Source organism: Trichosurus vulpecula, chromosome 3, assembly GCF_011100635.1.
Source record: "Trichosurus vulpecula isolate mTriVul1 chromosome 3, mTriVul1.pri, whole genome shotgun sequence".
NCBI classification, from domain to species: domain Eukaryota; kingdom Metazoa; phylum Chordata; class Mammalia; order Diprotodontia; family Phalangeridae; genus Trichosurus; species Trichosurus vulpecula.
In genome coordinates this window covers 355,530,902-355,547,217 of record NC_050575.1, presented here as the reverse complement: position 1 = coordinate 355,547,217, position 16,316 = coordinate 355,530,902, and positions in this window count along the sequence as shown.

Below are 16,316 nucleotides of genomic sequence, written 5' to 3'. Positions count from 1 at the left end.
TAAATAGAGGAGTAGGTCATGGGAAATGAGTAAATTAAAGAATTGAGAAATTATGGTGTTTAAAGAAGTATCAATATGTATGTTGGAGTCTCCCAGTATGAGGGCAGAAATTGGGGATAAGTGAAAGTCTATGAGCCAGGCACTGAACTCATTGAAATATGTCTATAGATATCTGTTGGCAGAAACTTTATTGGGGATAATATGGTTTTAATAAAGCTCAAAGGAGAAAATGTTATTGAATGATGGTAGTAGAAGGATAGTCTGGAAGTAGAAATGGGGAGCAAGGAATCTTCCAACTCCTCCACCAAAGTGCAACCAATGGTGGCCAGGGATACAATATAATTTAGAGGGAGCCAGTTCCAGAGAGGACAGTAGAAGGAGTGGGTAGATTTTCAGCAGGATATTGGGAAGGAGTTCAATTAATGGAGATGAGAATAAAGGAGCAGGCATTTGGGTGCAGGGAATGGGGTTTGTACAGTGATAAGCAAGGGTTCAGAATCTCTAGGATGGGGATGGTATGATGCAGTAGGAATGATGGGGTGCTTAGGTGCTTGTGCTTGGACCCTATTTCTAACAGCCTCTGCTTGGGTGCCTGTGCCTGAATTCCAATTCCAAAACCACATCCAGTTCTAAAATCACATCTCTCCCTAGCTTCAAAGCATTGGCCCTAGCAGTTTCTCTCTAACAAAGCAGGGCAGCATGCCCTAGCAAAATATTTATCTCTCCTCCTGATACTGTAGGCAGCTGTGCCTATCTGTAGACTGACTCCCTGCATACTGATAATTGGCTGTGCACTGGGTAATGACCATATTTACTACTTACTGACCTTACTGATATGTATCCTAGATATAGTCAAATGTATTCTCTCTTACATTTATTTTGTCTAACAAGATATTTGATGAAAGCCATCTAGATATTCCCAGTCAGCCCTGACCACTAGTTAACCTAGTGACATTTCACAGTCAAAACCACTCCTCCTAGTAGCCCTACACCTTGGGCTATTTCCCAGTGAACTCTGGGTAATACACCTTTGCAGTAGATACAAAAAGTGCATTTTCCTTTAAGAACTGACCACCCCTTAACCACTCCCTAATCCCACCCCAAAACACCTAATTGACATGTTTCACCCCTAAATCTCTTATAAAAGCTCTCCCAGGACCCCTCTAAGGTTGCAAGTTCCCTAAGAACTCTTGCCCGCTGTAAAGCATAATAAATCTTTGCCACCTTGACTTAAAGAATGCTTGAGATTGTGAATTCATTCCAGACGGCCCCAACCCTTTCCAGTCCTCAAGTCCTTGAGGGGCATTTCCCCTCAACTGGAAACTCCAGTCCTGGGAACTTTAGTTTTGGGATTCCTGAATCCCTGGGTTTTTCCCCCTCAACAGGAATACCCTGATCACTGAGGAATGAGTTCAGGTAGATTATGATTGTCTCCAGGAGACCAGGCAGCTGGTGTGGAGGTGGAGGAAGTGGAAGGGTAAGTAGACAATGGAAAGTGAGCGGAAGTGGCTAAACCTTCTCACAAAATCAAGATTAAAGGCAGGGACTCACTAGTATTGAAGTAAAGTCTTATTATAATGCTATAGCTTTATGACCATTAATAATAACATATTTTAATAGCACTTTAGGGTTAAGAAAAGAATAATAAACATATGTTGAATGGCATATGTGTGTAGGTCACTATGCTAGGCAGTTATTCAGTTTGACTGCAGGTCAAATCATGTGCCCATCAATGTATATGGCTCCCTCTGGGTTACTTTTCCTCAACTCCCATTTGTATTGATGGGCTGGAGCCCCAAGGAAGTTGGCTGACTGTTCTCTTCGGGGTTCTAAGGGTAACTCTGCCAGGTTGGGGTTGGTTTTCCAGTGCTGTTTCTCAGTTGCCTCCATTTATTGTACTCTTCCTTTACTACCAGTCAGCCAAACTTTTAGAAATGGGTATTTAGTAAGATAGTATACTAACAACAGTTGGTACAAAGGCATTTCCCCAAAAGTCTGGGATCTGCTTTCCCACAGGTACGTACAGAGTCTAGGAGAAAGTGGGCTCAGGTTTAAAGGGCACATGTGACAAAGGGGTAATTTGCAACTCCCGGTCGGATGGAAATCCTTTTCTGCAGTTTGTGTAGCTTCTTTAATTCAAAATTAATTAACCTGATCGACTAAAAGCCTTTTTAAAAACTAACTTATGAATACAAGCAGGAAATGCATTGCACTATTTTTTTCTATAGAGAATATGACTAACTTATGGTGGTGGGAGAAAGCTTAACTTTTGATGACTTACATCTCCCAGTGCTAAGTGCAAGTTCAAAACATTATTTTTATGCTTTTAAAAAGAAAAATTAGAAGATTAAAAAAACCCCTAAACTGAGAGAGCTTAGCTCATTCCCAGTGTGTGCCAGCACATACAATTTTAGATAGATGAAAAAGTTTTCTTGAGAAATGATGACTGGTAGACTTTTGCTTTTAACTCTCATTACACATTTTCATTAACTGCAGATTTCATTTTACACAGATGCTTTCCTCAGAAATAGTGACTCTACTGGGGGAAGCAAAATGTGAAACTAGGATGTGAAAATACAGGCAGCCTTAGCAGATGTGATTTTGCAAGGAAGGTTTTGTCTGAAATTGCCTCTTCTGCCAGGGATGTGGTATGATTTAGTTAACTTTCTTCCAAGGAACCAGTGAATTTTCTCAACTGTCATATATATCCAACTGGAATGCTCCCCAGAAATCACTGGAACAATGCTGAGGAGAGAGACTGAATTTCACAAACTCCAACTGTTTTAAGCTGAAATAAAGTCTCTAATATACTTCCCTCAAGGTTGAAGGTCTTGAGTTCTTTGATAAGTAGAAAGGGCTATAACAAGGCAAGAAGATGGTGATAATCTTACTTAATCCACCCAAGGAGATTGATGAGACCTAATGGATTTCAAAATTCCCAGAGGGATACAATCTTGCTGCTGGATAGGCTTGAATATCACTCTACTGTAAATTTAATTAGATTTCTCTGTCAACAAATGCTTTCACATGTCTACAGTAAGATGATAGTTGATGTTCTTAATGAGGATTCTTAGGAACTATAAGGCTTTCTGAATCATAAAAAATTAAACTGTGTTAAATAACATTTTAGTGTTCTAATCTTTTGAAAGGATTGGAACTACCTGATGTGGAAACTTTCTCTGACAATTTAGGATTTGTTACATGGAGGCTAAGGGACTTGCTCAGGCTTAGGGTCTCATAGAGACAGGATTTGAACCCAGATCTTCCTGGCCCCAAATCCAGCATTTTATCTGCTATATCATACTGTCTTTATGGACCTTATGATCATTATCTATTAACAGAACTTCTCATTTACCAATCCATTCACTTGTCCACCCCCACTTAGAATATGGTATTTACCGTAGTTTGTTAGCACGTTTTACTAGGACAAAGTATTGCTTAACTTTGCCTGCTCACGGACCTCTATGTCTAGACATATTGAGTTTGTGTGCCTTCCTTCCTAAAACAGGAACACTTTTTTCAAGTGCAAAATTGTGCTATTTTGGTTGCTCAAATCACGTCCATATATGCCTCTGTAATCTCTTTGCCCATACCCATTCCTTCAATTTATTTTTCTTTTCTTATTGCTGTAGTTAGCAATTATAGCAATATCTCAAATAATAGTGGCATGAAGGTTTCAGTCATTTTTCAGTTATGTCCAACTCCTTGTGAGCCCATTTAGGAGTGGTTTGCCATTTCCCCCTCCTGCTCATTTTATAGATGAGGAAACTGAGGCAAACAGGGTTAAGTGACTTGCTCAGAGTCACACAGCCATTGAGTGTCTGAGGCCAGAAATTGAACTCACGAAGTTGAGTCTGTCTGAATGCAGGCCCAGGCTCTATCTACTGTACCACCTAGGTGCCCCATTGATTTATCTCTTATCTGTTTGGGAAAGTTTCTAATGTTTTTCTGTTACAAGTAATTCTAGTTCCTGGTTTTAGATAGCTGATTATACTAAGGGGAAGTCTATTTATTTCTACTGGCATTTTAAAATAAAAAGTGTTATGTATTGAGAAAGCTTTTTTGCATCTATTAATATATTCATGTGATTTTAATTTTTGTTATTATATTACATTTATATTTGTATTTATTTATTACATTTGTAGTTTTCTTAAAGTTGAAACATCTTTACATTTCTGGAATAAACTTAACTTGATCATAGTGAATGCTTTTTGAATATGTTTCTATTGCATCTTTACCAGTAATTTAATGTTTTACATCAATATTGAGTGATATTGGCATATAGTTTTCTTTCTCTGTTTTGCTTTTTTTCCATTTTGAGTGCCAGGACTATTTGTCTCATAGACAAGATATCTTCCTTATCTATTTTTTTTTGTATATATGAAGAGTTTATATAGCATTAGGTTTAATTGTTCTTTAAATTTTTGTCAGAATTAATTTGAAAACCAATCATGGATATTTTTCTTTGGGATGTTCATTTATGGATTAGTCAGTCTTTTCTTCTGAAATTTACTTGTTTACATTCTCCCATCCTTGTTCTGTTATTCTAAGCATTTAAAATTTTCTTAATACTCATCTATTTCATTAGTGTTAAAGTTTGTTGGCATTTAATTGGGCAGAATGGTTTCTGATAATTTTTTCTATTTCTTTTCTATTCATTGTAAATTTCCCCCCTTCATTTGTGCTCTAGCAATTTGGTTTCTCTGTCTTTAAAAAAATCAAGTTAGCTAATGGTTTGCCTATTTCGTTCATCTTTTACAAAGAGGTCTTTATTTTATTTATGACCTCAGTAGTTCATTTTCAATCTCATCTTCAATTTCTAGGATTTCTATTTTTATACTTATTCAGTAATGATTAATTCATTGATTTTAAAATCTTGTAATGATATATATATACTCATTTCTTTGCTTTTCTCTCTCTCTCCCTTTTTTGTTTTATGAATTAACTTTATTGGTATTTTTTGTCTATACATCATCTTTATTTCCCAATATATTCCTCTCTCCTCTGTAACCCAGATAACCATGTTTTAGAACAAAGAATTAAAAGGAAAGAAGGAAAAAAGCCATTTAGTGAAACTCCTCAATACATGAAGTCTGACAGTATGTGCAATATTCTCAATTTGTAGTTTTCCCTACCTCCAAGTTGGAATCCTTCCTCAGACACTTAGTAGCTGTATGGCAAATCATGGAACCCCTTTAGTCTCAATTTTCTCATATATACCATATGGGATTTTCTCATATATACCATAGGGATTAACAACTGCAGTGTCTGACGGACAGGATTGTTGCAAGGCTCATATAAGGTAATATATATATATATAAAATGTTTTACAAGCCTTTAAACAGTCAATCAATCAATCAAGCATTTATTATATGTCAGGACACCAAGAAAGGCAAAAACACAAGAAATAGTCCCTTCCCTCAAAGAGCTCACATTCTAACTGAGAAAAACATGTACATAAATATATACAATATATCTATAATCTATATCTATCTGTCTATATACACCAAGTGAAATACAGTATATATACTGAGTAGGAGGAGGATAACTTAGATGGGAAGATTCAAGTAGATGGGGGAACACAGAAAGGTTGCCTATAACAGGGGGTACTTGAGTCTTGAAGGAAGTCAAGGATGTTGAGAGCCAGAAGGAAAGAGGTAGAGCATTCCAGGCACGGAGGATGACTCTTGAAAAGGGATGGAAACAGGAGGTGGAATTTTGTGTGTGAGAAAGAGTTAGGCTGGTATCACTGAATCATAGAGTTTGTGGAGAGGAGTAAAATGTGAGAAAACGTTAAAGGAAGAAGAGAGCTAGATTGCAAAGAGACTTAATTGCCAAACAGAAGACTTTATAATTGATCTTGGAAGTAATAGGCAGTCACTAGAATTTATTAAGTGTGTGTGTGTGTGTGTGTGTGTGTGTGTGTGTCTCAAATGGTTAGACCTACAAACTTAGGAAAATCACTTTGATAGGTGAGTGGAGGATGAATTGGAGAAGAGAGAGATTTGTATAGAGACCAATGAGAAAGCTATTGCAATAGTCTAGGAAAGAGGTGATGAGGACCTGAATTTGAATGGCAGCTTTGTGAGTACAGGGAAAGGGATGTATAGAAAAGATGTCATGGAGGAAGAAATTGACAAGATTTGGCAATTGACATGTGGTGCTAGTGGGGAGTTTAATACTGAGACTGCAAACCTGTGTAGGAGGAAGAATGGTGGTACCTTTGACAGTAAATAGGGAAGTTTGGAAGACAGGAGAGTTTGGGGGGACAAGTTGAGTTTGAGTTGCCAATGGGACATACAGTTTGAAATGACTAATGATCAGTTGGAAATGTGGTATTAGACCTCAGAAGAGAGACTCAGGCTGGATATATAAATCAAGAAATCACCTGCACAGAGATGATAATCGAACCCTTGGGAGTTGATAGCCAATTGAGATGTAGAGAAAAGTGGGCCCAGAACAGAGCCTTGGGGAGCATTCACATTTAAGGGGGTGAGGAAGCAACAAAGGTGAGTAAAAAGATGTGGTTGTACAGGTGGGATAAGAATCAAAGGAGGGTAATGTCACAAAAACCTAGAGAGCATAAAGGGGCCAGGAGGTGAAGATGATTAATAGTATAAAATGCTTCAGAGAGGTAAGAAAGAATGAGAATTAAGAAAAGGCCCTTAGATATGGCAATTAAAAGAGCATTAGTAACTCTGGGAAGAATGAAGAAGTCAGAAGCTAGACTGCAGAGGGTTTAGAGAAGATGAGAAAAGAAGAGAGAAAGGGGAAGTACTATATAACTGTCAGTTATTAATGTTATTATCAAGTTTGAATCATTTATTCTTATTTTTCTAATTTTTTTCAGATAAACAAAATACATTCTTTAATAAGGTACATTCTGCAAATACGTTGGCATTTTATAGGACTCTATAACAAAAATGACAACAGAGATAATTTATTTCAACACACCATTGAGTATTGTTATCAAATGAATAAAACAAAACTACAACTAAAGTATGTGCCAATAAAATGAAATATGTCCTAGAGAGAATCTCGACAAAAGATAGATGCTCTGTTGCTAGAAGACTTCTTCAGGCTTAAAACAAAAATTTCCAACCACTTTATTTTTATTTATTTATTTTTTGGAGGGGGAAAGGCAGAGCATTTGGGGTTAAGTGACTTGCCCAAGATCACACAGCTAGTAAGTATGTCAAGTGTCTGAGGCCAGATTTGAACTTGGGTCCTTCTGACTTCAGGGCCAGTGCTGTATTCACTGTGCTACCTATCTGCCCTTGACCACTTTATGCTATTTGTTTTTTATTTCTTTTTTAAATTTGATACTATTTTATTTTTCTCCAATCACATGTAAAGACAATTTTCAACATTTATTTTTTGAAAGATTTTGAATTCCAAGTTTTTCTCCCTCCTTCCCCTCCCTATTCCCCAAGGGAGAAAGCAATCAGATATAGTTTATACATGTTATGCTATTTGTTTTTTAAACATTTTATTTAGCTTTCTTTTTTTAAAATGTTATTTATATTTAACATTCTTTTCTTTTGAAATTTTGAGTTCCAAATTCTCTACTTCTCTTTCACCCCTCCCCCATGCATTAAGAAGGCAAGCAATATGATATCAATTATACATGTGAAATCATGTAAAGCATATTTCCATATTAGCCATATCACAAAAAAGCAAGACGAATAAAGAAAATGAGAAAATTATACTTCAATTTGTACTCAGAGTTCATCAGTTCTCTTTCTGGAGGTAGATAGCACTTTTTCATCATGGGTTCTTTGGAATTATCTTGAGTAGCCAAGACGTGCATAGTTAATCGTCATTACAACATTGCTATTACTGCGCACAATGATCTCCTGGTTCTTCTCACTTCATGTGAGTCTTAACATGTTTTTGTGAAACCACCCCCCTCATTGTTTCTTATTTCACAATAGTATTTCATCACAATCAGACGTTCAGCCATTCCCCAAGTGATGACCATCCTCTTGGTTTCCTATTCTTTGCCACCACAAAAAGAGCTGATATAAATATTTTTGTATCTGTAGGTCCTTCCAAGGTGTGATTCAGAGAGATATGTGGTCACTGCTCTCCTAGTCAGCACCCTGGGCCTCTGCTTTCCTGCAGCTTCAAGCACTGGTGCTCCTCTGTGCCTTGGAACTCTGACCAAGGCCCCTGGTTCCTTGTGACCAACCCCAAGTACTTCTCTCAGCCAGGGAACTATGACTGAGGACTGAGTATGGGCAATAGAGTTGCCAATCAGCACCAGCTGCACCCGGTGCTCTGTAATCTCTTTCTAACCTGCCCAACCTCCTTATCTAAGTATCTAGGCTGGGAACTCCCAAAGCTGCTGCTGCTCCTGTTCCTGGATCACCTTCCTGCCGAAGCCATTGCACGTGCTCCAGATTGGCCCTTGCCTTGGTGTCACTGACCTCTCCTGTTGATCTCTTAAGATTGTCTCAGGTTGGAAAAATACCTCATGCTGATCTTTTGTTGGCTCTGAGGTGTTATTTTAAAGTTGTTTGGAGGGGAATGTTGATAGACTTAAGCTGAGTGTTGCCTCTAATCCTCCATCTTGGCTCTGCCCGTATTTCTCCTACTGTTACAAAGTATTTTTAAAAATAAATTGCGGCTTATAAAGGATATGTTTTATATTTGTGTCTTTCTGCATTTATGTGTTAGTTCTTTATGCACTAACTGTTAAGGCTTAGCATGTGATCAGCTTTTTAAAGATGCTATTCAATGCCGAAAAACTGGGTTACGCTTTAAGATTATTGTTCAAAATTAACAATGATCCACCATATCTGATTTTTCTGATATTATATTTGGAAGTTTTACTTTCACCTTGTTTATCTTATTGTGAAAGTTGTCTAAAAAGTCTGAAAGGGGAATACTGAAGTCCTTCAGAATTGTGTCTTACTATCTAGGCTTTCCTATAATTCAATTAACCTTTCCTTTAGTTACTCAGATGGCATTTTGTTTGATTTAATAATGATATTGCTTTCCTGGAGGCAGCTAGTAGATGGAGTGCTGGGCCTAGAGTCAGGAAGACCTGAGTCCAAATAAAGAAATTGCTTCTTTATTCAAAGCATAAAATGTAGCTTCCTATCTTGTCTTTCCTAGGGATAAAGTAAAAATTCCTCTGAAATTCGTTGCTCCAGATTACCTTTCTGGCCTTGTCATGTTCTCTCTTCCCCTTCATGGTTCCCCTGTGGTCCATCCAAACTAGCCTTCTTGCCGTTTCTCAAGCATACCACTCCATTTTTCATCTCTATATCTTTACAAAGGGTGTTCTTTAGGCCTGGATTCATTCTTTCCTCATGTCTATTTCTTATTATCCTTAATTTCCTTCAAAACCCAGTTAAAGCACCATTTTTTTCATGAGGCTTTTCCTGGTCTATTCAGCTTCTAGTTCCTTCTCTTTTCTCAATATATTTTCTAAGTATGTGCCATCTCTCCTATAGCATTTAGCTGCTTGAAGGAAGGGATTCTTTAGTTTTTGTGTTTGTATTCATAGCGCCTTGCTCAGTGCCTGGCACATGGTATACATAATAAGTACTTGTTGATTGATTGACCTAAAAGCCAACAGAAAGTCTCCTAGTGGACATGAGCAAGCCGCAACACACTAAAAAGGAGGAATTATGGATCACAAATAGCATAAGGGATTTCATCAGAGAAACATATGACTATAAAAAGATGGGCTGGTTATACATTGAGAGAGAGGAGTAACAGATGGACAACCTGTGTGATCCATTGGTAACAACACCAAGTGTAGAGACTTAGAGGAAATCTTGTGAGGAAAACCCATGATAGATTTACAGGAGAACATGAAAAAGAATCACAGCGTGGACAGGAATGGATGGGGGGTGATTTACACCATGGAAGAAGTACTCCCATGGATGAGATCACATATCCATCAATGTATCAGAGAGTCAAACCATATTATAATACTTCTTTCCAGCCTAATTCTTTAAAAGAAAAAAAAATGAAATAAGATCTAGTTACATTCTTGGAATAATTTGATCTCAGTCTTCTACCCTATCCTTCCTCTGTCAGTCTTGAATGACACCATTGGATCTTTCCATTTTCCTTTTGTAATCCAGCTTCTATAGCTGTGGTTTGTTTTGTTTGAGGCTATCTTCTCCCCACCTCTATTTACTCTCTTATTCAGATTATTCTTCTATCACTGTTTGTCCAAACCCAGTACCTTATTTAACTGCCCTTATTCATGCATTTATTTTAAGCCTGCCTCATATAGCTTAGATAAGAGTGTATTTCATGAGATTCTCCACATTCATCATCATCATCTCAATACTTGAATATAGTGAGGTCTTGATTAGTGTGAATAATGAGTTCCCTGAAGTGGTCACATTATTAAAATTTGCAGTGCATATTTCCACTGGGCTATAACCAATTACAATATTTTATATAATTATAACTTTGAATAGTCCAAATTTGAATACAGGGGATTTATTATTTGAACTAATCAGAATCTAGTTATAATCTCCTATGGGACCCCAAGTACAAGAAATAGTACCTTCTTTCTTCTTCCTTTTATTTTTTTAGGATACACACATGTGTGTGTTTATATATGTATATGTACATAATACCAAAGCTCACAGCTTATCTCACTTTGTAACTTCTCTGATCCTTAGAAGTGGTAGGATTGTGAAAGGAATGTGTTTTTGTTCTACCTTTCAGGAAGTAAAGAGTTCATTATCCTGTATCCTGGTAAAAGTGTTCAAATTTGTTTACCTTTCATGAAGTTTTTCATCTACTATACCTGTTTTTCAAAGATTCTGCCCAGCTTTTCTCAAAAGGAATGCTTAGAAATCATTGATTCTATCAAAAATCCATTGTCCATCCTATAGAATTATTTTCAACTTTGCAGGATTCTATTCTTGAGTGTAAGCTTTCTCTTTCTATGCCTTTTGGAGTATGATCATATTTTAATCTTTTCCCCCTTTTCTTCTAGTTGATGCATGATCCTTCTTATCATCTCTTGGTATGTGACCCATCTCTGGCTTATTTAAACATTTTTTTTCTTTTACTTGGGAGTTGTGGAAATGATAATCACATTTCTGGGCATGTTATACTTAGTGTTTCTTTCCAGTGAATTATAAACATATATCTGCAATTTCCATTCTGGGCAGTTTTCTGATTTCTGGAAATTTGGTGTTCAACTTTTTTATTTACATGATCTTATGGAAGCCCTGTGATTCTTATAACATGTTTCTATGCCTTATTTCTCAGGTTGGTCTTCAAATTTTTCTGTAGGAAGGCAGCATTGTACCATCTAAAAAGTAATGGCTTTCAAATCAGAGAGAGCTATTTGGGATTCAAATCCTGCTTTGGCCACTTATTACCTATGTGACTTTGGTTAAGTCACTAGACCTTGTTAAGCTTCGGTTTTCTCATCTAAAAATGGATTAGATAACTTCTGAGGTCCCTTCCAGCTCTACATCTATGATGTTATGATCTTATGACTTTGTTCTAATCATTCTTTTTATATCACTAAATTTTTGAGTTCCATTTCCCCCTTTTTTTTCAGGGTTCCCTCTACTTTTCTGAGCTTTTCACGTTTCTATTCTATGCTGTCTGTTTCCCTCCCTATCCATTTCTTCAGTTCTTTTGTTAGGTCTTCTAATCATTCTTCAGGGTACAGTGACCCTTCTATTCTCTTTTCTGTGTTTCTAGCTGTATTCATCACAAAACAATTATTCTTCTTCAGGAATTTTATCCTGGGATTCTCTTACCTCATACCAATTTTTCTTTGGATTTAATTTTCTTTGATTATTCATTTATTAGGTTCCTTGCTCTCTTCATCATTCTCAAATGAGATATTTGTAAAGCAGAATGTGTCTGACACATAGTAAGTAGGTGTTTAATTTATGGTTGCTCCTTTCCTTTCTGTCCCTTCCCTTTGGAAGCTTAACTCCTAAAATTCCTTGTTACCAAAAAGGTCATTGGTAAAACTGCTGGGTTATCAAAATACTCTTTCTAAAGTAGATTTGATGTAGAGCCACTGGGGGTGGCTGGTGAAGGTGCTTGGGAATTATCTGCCCTTTCCACTTTTATTTTGAAAACTCTTTTCTCTCTTCTCCAGAGCTCTTGCCACACAGAGTTCATAGGATGAGCTCTCTATCCGCAACCATTTCTAGCTCTATTATTCTGTCACTTCCAATGTCATGTAATTCAAATGCAGCCATTGATTCATTGGTCTGTCAGGCTACAACATCATCCCAAGGATGTAAGCAGAAAGAAATAGTGCCTGGCATACAATAGATGCTCAATAAATGTTTATTTGTTAATTGATCTTTAATACCTAGAGAAAGCCAACAACTGCATTTTTGTTGTTGTCCAGTCATTTTTTCAGTCATGTTCAACCCCATTTGGAGTTTTCTTGGCAAAGATACTGAAGTGGTTTGCCATTTCCTTCTCTGGCTCATTTTACAAATGAGGAAACTGAGGCAAAAAGGGGTTAAGTGACTTGCCTTGGGTCATACAGCTAGTAAATGTCTAAGCCCAGATTTGAACTCAGGAAGAGTGAGTGTTCCTGACCTCAGGCTCACCACTCTATCCACTGCTTTACCTCGCCACTTTAACAACAGTGCACTGCTAAGTATAGTCCTGAAGAATATGGTTTGGGTCACTCTAGAGCAGTGGTGTCAAACTCAAATAGAAATGGATTGCGTATTGACTTCGAAAACTACAAATTAATAATTATGGTGTATTTTTATTTACTTGGTCAAACATTTCCCAATTATACTTGAATCTGGTTCCAGCCAGGAGGCTTGATCTCTTTAGTGGACAGGCCCTTAGTTAACAGATCAGACTCAGGTGTGGATATCCCTGAAAACTTTCACTCTTTCACAAAATATTTTTTCCCACGGAGAGAGGAAGAGGAATGTAAGTGTTTTGTTTTCTTACGTTTCTAGCACTCCATGTACTTTGGCTCTAGGCCCTACAGAAAGACAGTGTGGCGTAAGGGATGGTGCATTGGACTTAGCATCAGGAAAGCCTGGTTAAAAAATCCTGCCTCAGACATTAGCTGAAGTACACCATTTTAATGCTCTCAGATTCAGTTTTCTCATCTGTAAAATGGGGAAATAACAGCCGCGGCTTCTTAAGACTGTTGAGAAGATCCAAAGAACTAACGAACATAAAATACATTGCCCACTTATAGAAATGAATGGGAATGATTACCAAGCTATTTTCAACTCAACTGATACAGTGGCTCCTTGGAAAAACTAATTTTGCTTATGAATATGGATATATATATATGCATATATATGCATATTATTTAGCTCTCATTTAGGTATTTTGTGACTCAGACAGGAGGATTTTTTTCTTGGTTAATTAAATAAGCCAAGCGGCTTCTATCATAGGAATGATCTTTAGGAAGTGAATGAGCAGTGACCTACTCCATTATACCTGCCCTCAGCCCTCTGGATAAAAAATTGTGTGAAAACACTTAGGAAGGAAATGTGGCAAACCAAGCCAAGGAGCCCTGACCTTTAGGATGTGGCCTGGGATATGATTTTTTTTTTCAGCCTTTTCCTGAGAAAGTATGAACTACACTGTTTATTAGGCAGCATTGGGACATGTAATATTTCCTTTCAGATTACTAAAGAGATCCAGGCATCTGTATTTTTTTTTAATTGGAAAGACATGTTGGCCAAGCCAACATTCTAGGGGAAGGGACATTTCAACCTGTCTTTTCCCAGAATTTCCTTTTAATTTAAGAGAGATAGCCTGCCCATTTGGCTCATAAGATTTCCTAGGCTATTATATTTGAATCAACAGACATTTATTTAGCTCCTAATATATGCAGAACACTCCTTTGATCATGGAGCCCAAAGAGGTCTCAAGTTTTGATGAGGGGGACTATAAATCTAATAAGGAAGCTAAATACATTTCATTATCATGGGAACACCACAGTAGAATTTGAATGCAGGTCAAATTACAAGGCTGTTTCATATTTCTAATGTAGTGTTACAACAACAGGACTGTTTGAATAAATTCCTGTAGTTTCTAGAACTTTGAAAAGCATTTACTATTTGCATGATAATTAATCTTAAACTCCAGAGGAAATTCCCACAGGGAGAGGCAACACAGCAACATTTGAAACTATAATAACAAAGAAAAGAGAGATGATGGAGTCTTCTAAACCTAGGCTTTCGTGATCAGCTTTCCTAGGACAATTAAAAATAATGGCTCTCTTCTTGGTGCACTAAATGAATGGATAAAAAGCCTCAATCCTGATCATGTGGACAGGTCAAATTTACAAGCTTAACTGAAGAATGAAATTCAAACTCTTGCTTTATCTAGATGTAGCCCCCGAATATTACAAGAAAGTTTATTTTGCCACTTGAGTGTGTTAAATTTTTATTCTTGAAACTTTAGAAATCTCATCCAGGAAAGGTCCTAACATTTTTCCTATTGGGCCTGGAATGACAAATCTGGTGCTGTGGCCAAAAACTTGTTTTGTATGAGTTCAGAGAAGCCTTTGAAATTCCCCTAAACAGTTTTCCTACCTACATAGTGATTTAAAATTCTTTTAACAAGAGAAAAAAACCAATTCAAGAAATAATTAGACACAAGGTTTAAATGAAAATATTGGGAGGATAAGGCACAGAATTGATATATTTATACTAGAGTATAAAGGACTGATATCAGGTTTTTTTTTTTCAGATTTCTAAAGAAATTTATTTCAAACATGATTCTGGAGTATAATAAACTGCTGACAAGAAGTGTAATACATCCCATTAACTAACAGTAAACAGTGAGCAAACCTGAAAAATGTAGTCAGATCTGTGTTTTGAGAAGATTAATTTTTTTTTAAATGCAATTTATTTATTTAACATATTTGGTTTTCAGCATTGATTTTCACAACAGTTTGAATTACAAATTTTCTCCCCATTTCTACCCTCCCCCCCCACTCCAAGATGGCTTATATTCTGGTTGCCCTGTTCCCCAGTCAGCCCTCCCCTCTATCACCCCCCTCCCCTCTCATCCCCTTTTCCCTTCCTTTCTTGTAGGGCAAGATAAATTTCTATGCCCCATTGCCTGTGTATCTTATTTTTTAGTTGCATACAAAAACTTTTTTTGTTTTTGAACATCTGATTTTAAAACTTTGAGTTCCAAATTCCCTTCCCTTTTCCCTTCCCACCCACCCTCCCTAAGAAGTTGAGCAATTCAACCTAGGCCACACATGTATTATTATGTATAAACCTTCCACAATACTCATGTTGTGAAAGACTAACTACATTTTGCTCCTTCCCAACCCATCCCGCTTTATTGAATTTTCTCCCTTGACCCTGTCCCCTTTCCAAAGTGTTTGTTTTGATTACCTCCACCCCCATCTGCCCTCCACTCCATCATCCCCCTGCCTTTTATTTTATTTTTTTATCTTCCTCCCTCTTCTTTCCTGTGGGGTAAGATACCCAACTGAGTATGTATGGTATTCCCCCTCAGGCCAAATCTGATGAGAGCAAGGTTCACTCATTCCCCCCTCACCTGCCCTCTCCCCTCCTCCCATAGAACTGCTTCCTCTTGCCACCTTTATGCGAGATAATCCACCCTATTCTATCTCTCCCTATCTCCCTCTCTCAGTATGTTACTCTCTCATCCCTTAATTTCATTTTATTTCTTTTAGCTATCTTCCCTTCATCCTCAACTCACCCTGTGTCTGCTCTCTCTCTTTTACATATATATATATATATATATATATATATATATATATATATATACATAAACACATATATATATATACACATACATACACATACATACATATACACATGGATATATACATACATACACATTCATTTATATATATACATAAACATATATATATGCATATTCCATTCAACTACCCTAATACTGAGGTCTCATGAATCATACTCATCATCTTTCCATGTAGGAATGTAAACAAAACAGTTCAACTTTAGTAAGTCCCTTGCAATTTCCGTTTCTTGATTACCTTTTCATGCTTCTCTTGATTCTTGTGTTTGAAAGTCAAATTTTCTATTCAGTTCTGGTCTTTTCACTGAGAAAGCTTGAAAGTCCTCTATTTTATTGAAACTCCATATTTTGCCTTGGAACATGATACTCAGTTTTGCTGGGTAGGTGATTCTAGGTTTTAATCCTAGCTCCATTGACCTCCGGAATATCGCATTCCAAGCCCTTCGATCTCTTAATGTAGAAGCTGCCAGATCTTGGATTATTCTGATTGGGTTTCCACAATACTCAAATTGTTTCTTTCTGGCTGCTTGCAGTATTTTCTCCTTGATCTGGGAGCTCTGGAATTTGGCAAC